Genomic DNA, 5,141 nt, shown 5'->3' with positions numbered 1-5,141 from the left:
GTAAGGAATTAATAATTTAGAGTACTTAAGTAATAGAGTAGGCAATATAACTCTTGAAATCGACAATTTGAGTCTTAGAGTTAACATTTTATGGTTTGGAGTAGAATATTAAACTTAAGTATTGGAGTAGGTAATCTAAGCTTTGGAATTGAGTTTTTAAGGCTTGGAATTGTCAATCTAATGCTTGGTGTACGTTGTCATTCTAAGGTTTAAAGCAGACTATTAAACTTAAGTATTGGAGTAATTTGATATTTAAAAATGACATTTTAAAGCTTAAAATTGGTAATTTATGGCTTGAAGTTAACATTTTAAGATTGGGAGAGGATATCAAACTTAAATATTGGAGTAGACATTTTAAAGGTTAGAATTGGCAATTTAAAATTGGTAATCTATGGCTTCAAGTTAACATTTTAAGGTTTGAAGAGGATATCAAACTTAAGTGTTGGAGTAGGATGTTAAACTTAAGCTTTGAAGAAAGAAGGTTAAGATTAAAAATGTGCATTTTAATCCCTGAAAATGACATTATAATACTTGAAATAGACATTTAAAACTTTAAAGTAGGATATTAACAAATTATTGTTCTTAAATAAAGTAATCATTTTATTAAGCACTCATAGTGAAACATTTTTTAGCACAATACCTCAATGTATTTAACTAACAAATTATGCTTGAAAAACTTAAACAAGGATTTTGAATACAAATGTATACATATTCATAATTCATACAAACACACACCATTTTATTAATTCTTTGAAGCACTATTCTATTAAAACTCAATCAATAAAAAGAACCCAATTTTTGATCGATTGGATAAATTAGCTAACTTGCACTGCTTTAAAATATTAATTATAAAAGTTTAAATGCAATCAACACTAAACTTGAGAACAAGACAACAATTTTTTTAGACCATTTGACAAGCTAATAAGATTAAAATTTCATTGTTAATGATGATGATAGTTGCGATGGAGACTATGACGATGGTGGTGCTAGAGTTGGTGGGGCAAGTTGGTCATGGAGAAGAGGACGTATGGTGGTCGTGAATCTGGCTAATAGTGACGACAAAGGAGGATACGATTGGGGTCATGGTGATGCATAGAGGAGTGTTGACTTAGGAAGCTATTAATATAGATGAAGAGAAGCTTAAATATTATGACAGGAGTAATTTTAGATTTTGTAAAAATAGGCTAAGAAACCCATACATACAAATGTGGTCGCATGAAAACGGTCGCCGCACGTATTTTAATTGCATACAAATATGAAAGTATATAATAGCTTAAGCAGTTAAGCTTATAGTGCTCAACTGCACAAGAGAGATTGATTTCAACTTAACATACATGCTTTAAACTGATTTGATATTTATCATCAATGGAGAAAAATGGTTCCCAATCGACAGTTTTATGAGTGTTTTAAGAGACCTAGAGCTGCTTGCCATCCTTCACAGTCACACCAACGAATGCACGGCATTGTGTCTGGTGCATACTCCTACTCATCAATCAATTGTTCTACTCTACAATTTAACATGCAACTCTCCATCTTCCTCTGTAAATCACACTATCTAAATAGCCACTTTATTTTTCATTTCTACAATTTAACTCTCCAACTTTCAAGTATCCTTCCCTATAAATACCCACTTTATTACTCTACAATTTAACATGCAACTCTCCAACTTCCACTCTAAATCACTGCCCTTTCAAGTATCCTTCCCTATAAATACCCACTTATTACTCTACAATTTAACATGCAACTCTCCAACTTCCACTCTAAATCACTGCCCTTTCAAGTATCCTTCCCTATAAATACCCACTTTATTTTTCATTTCATCATCCAAGTTTCCTCTTACAAACATAGAGTATCTTTCAGCTTTCTTCTCCAAATTAAGCCAAATGAGGCGTAATAATAAGCAACACTCTAGCACCAACCTACCATCTTCCAAACCCAGTGAGCTTAACCAAGACATAACTATGTCTGCTATCATACCAACAGACACATCTAATATTCCACCACTCTCTGTTCTACCTCCACCACCCCCCATTGTCTCATCCTACAATGACCGCATTCGACCTTTACTTGACGCTGTCGATAAACTTCGCAACCTTAAAGTGATGAAGGAAGGAATTCAGCTCCCTACTATTGTTGTTGTTGGGGATCAATCCTCAGGGAAATCCAGTGTTCTAGAATCTTTAGCTGGAATAAGTCTTCCCAGGGGCCAGGGAATTTGTACACGTGTCCCATTGATCATGAGGCTACAACATCACTATAAGCCAGACCCAGAACTCCTCCTTGAGTACATGGGTAAAACTGTTAACACTGATGAATCCCATGTTTCTGATGCTATTAATACCGCTACCAAAGAGATTGCTGGTACAGCTAAGGGGATTTCTAATGCTCCTATCACTTTAGTTGTCAAGAAAAATGGTGTTCCAGATTTAACCATGGTTGATCTACCTGGGATTACTAGAGTTCCAGTTCTGGGCAACCTGAAAATATCTATGATCAAATCAGGGAGATAATCATGGAGTATATAACCCCAGAAGAAAGTATTATACTTAATGTGTTATCAGCAACTGTTGCAGTCAATCATGATGTCACAGAGTGTGGATAAGACAGGGCAGAGGACATTAGCTGTGGTGACAAAAGCTGATAAAGCTCCTGAAGGATTAATGGAGAAAGTTATGAATGATGATGTGAGTATTGGTCTTGGTTATGTCTGTGTAAGAAACCGAATCGGTGATGAATCTTATGAACAAGCGAGAATAGAAGAAGAAAAGTTATTCGATACCCATCCTTTATTGTCAAAGATTGATAAGAACATTGTAGGAATACCTGTTTTGGCTCAAAGATTGGTGATTATACAAGCTACAATCATCTCGAAATGTTTGCCAAATATTGTGAAGCAAATCAACAATAAGCTGAATTCAAACTTGGCTGAGCTTAATAAGATGCCAAAGAATTTAGCTTCTGTTGCTGAAGCTATGACTGCTTTTATGCAAGTAATGGGATCAGTTAAGGAATCTTTGAGGAAGATTCTAATCAGAGGGGAGTATGATGAGTTTCCGGATGATATGAATATGCATTGTACTGCTAGGTTGTGTGAAATGTTGGATGTGTTTGCTGCATCAACAAAGGTAGAAGAGACTAATTATGTTACTGATGTTGGAAGCTTTTTGATGGATGAGATTCGAATTCTTGAAGAAGCAAAGGGCAATTGGCTACCCAATTTCTTTTCTCGAACAGTTTTTCATACTCTCTTGCAGAGGAAAGTACAGAGTATTACCCAACCTCCTGTTGATTTCATTACTAAAGTTTGGGGATACATTGAAGGGGTTGTCCTAGCAGTCCTTGCTAGTCATTGTGAGAATTATCCTATCCTTCAGTGTTCTAGTAATAGAGGGGCTGGTAATCTGATAGCTCGAATGAAACAACAGTCGATTGCTCGTGTTAAGGAGATCGTGCAAATGGAGAAGTTTGCAGATTACACATGTGATCCCGAGTATATATCTGTTTGGAATAGGCTTATGTTGGGCGGAGATAAGTTTATGAAGATTGTTAAACGTGAACTGGTGGAGTCGGGTGTTCGAGTAAATAGCGTTGAACTGGAAGGGATGGGAAAAATTGATGTTTCACATTTAAAGAAATATGAACACTTAGCCCATCAAGCTTTTGATCTGAAAATGAGAATGGTGTCTTACTGGAAGATTGTGTTGAAGAGGTTGGTGGATTCGATGGCGCTTCACTTGCTACTAAGCATTCAGAATTTGATGAACGAGGATCTTGAGATGGAGATTGTGAATGAGATGATTAGTTATGGAGGGATGGAGAGAATGCTTGAGGAATCCCCCTCTGTTGCAGGGAAACGTGACAGGCTGCATAAGAGTATTAGTTTGCTGAAGGAGTCAAATGAAGTTCTTGCTAAGATCATGGACAAGATTTCAATAATGGAGTAATTGAATTATGGTCATGAAATATGGAAAGGTGTTTGGTTGTTTTTTTTGGGTTTTGACATCATCATCTTGGGAGATGATTGATGTTTTTTAGTATTTAACTTGCATTTCTTTATGGTGTTTTAGAGATGTAATGCAAGTATTTTGGTTGTTTATTCGGATTCCAAAAGTAATTTATGGATGTATTGTGATGATATTAGCAAATCTGAGATCATGGACAGATTGATGCTCTGTAGGCTTTTTTTTGTGAAATGAAGATTTATGCTTGTGTGTTTATGGTTATTATTATATTTAATTTAATCATTTTTGACTCATTTTCAATATTATCATTATAAAGATTATTTTACAATGAGATATGATACATGTAAAATAACAAGAAAAAAAGAATGCTTTACTATGCAAACATGAACATTCAAATGACGTGTTAAACATAAAAAATTAAAGTAATTATTTTAAATACGAAAATGGATTTTTTAAATCATTTAATTGTATTATTTAGCCCAATTTAAAATTATCTTAAGGGTAATGTATTTTCAATAGAATTTGCATTGCACTTTTAAATATAATGACACTATAAAAACACTGAATTCCGATAATAAAATAGTCGGTTGATTTAATATAAATATTCTAGCTAATTTCCTACTAATTTTATCGGTCATAATAAATATAGTGGATTAAAAAAAAACTATAAATTCCGACTAAGAAAACAAAAAGACAAACGGATTAACATTTAAGAACAGAGAAAATTGTATAACGGTGACACAGTTGACACCATTGCTGTGGAGTATTTCAGTGTAGTTTCTGACATCATAAAAAACAGAAAAGTGTGGCGTCGCCCGGACTCGAACCGGAGACCTTCAGTGTGTTAGACTGACGTGATAACCAACTACACTACGACACCAACAGTATAATTAGACATAATCTAATGTAAATTTTTTTATTTTTCTTTTTCTTTTTAACAGAAGCTAAGTAGCTTAAATTCTTCATTTGATCTTAACAAAGAATTTTCCTTTTGATCCGTTAACGGCTAAAGAACCAAAAACTGAGCTATTCAAATGCCCTAGTATGTAAAAGAAATGGAGTGTATTATTTAATGGAGAAAATTAATTTTACTTTTTTTTTTCTCATTTTAAAATAGATGATAAAATCTTAGTATTATTTGATAGACAAAAATTAATAGTGAGAATTTTAATAAATATT

At 33.8% G+C, this 5,141-nt stretch overlaps 1 non-coding gene and 1 pseudogene across 1 annotated transcript; one reads left to right on the top strand and one right to left on the bottom strand.

Annotated features, from left to right (window-relative positions):
• Positions 1-1,883: 1,883 nt before the first annotated feature.
• Positions 1,884-3,944, top strand: LOC130818567 (dynamin-related protein 4C-like; annotated as a pseudogene).
• Positions 3,945-4,768: 824 nt separating this feature from the next.
• Positions 4,769-4,842, bottom strand: TRNAV-AAC (transfer RNA valine (anticodon AAC)). The gene has a single exon. It is a non-coding gene; the product is annotated as a tRNA-Val (tRNA).
• Positions 4,843-5,141: the final 299 nt, after the last annotated feature.

Source organism: Amaranthus tricolor, chromosome 7 (assembly GCF_026212465.1).
Source record: "Amaranthus tricolor cultivar Red isolate AtriRed21 chromosome 7, ASM2621246v1, whole genome shotgun sequence".
NCBI classification, from domain to species: Eukaryota; Viridiplantae; Streptophyta; class Magnoliopsida; order Caryophyllales; family Amaranthaceae; genus Amaranthus; species Amaranthus tricolor.
The sequence above is the reverse complement of the archived record's forward strand: the minus strand, read 5'-3'. Positions and strand labels throughout refer to the sequence as shown.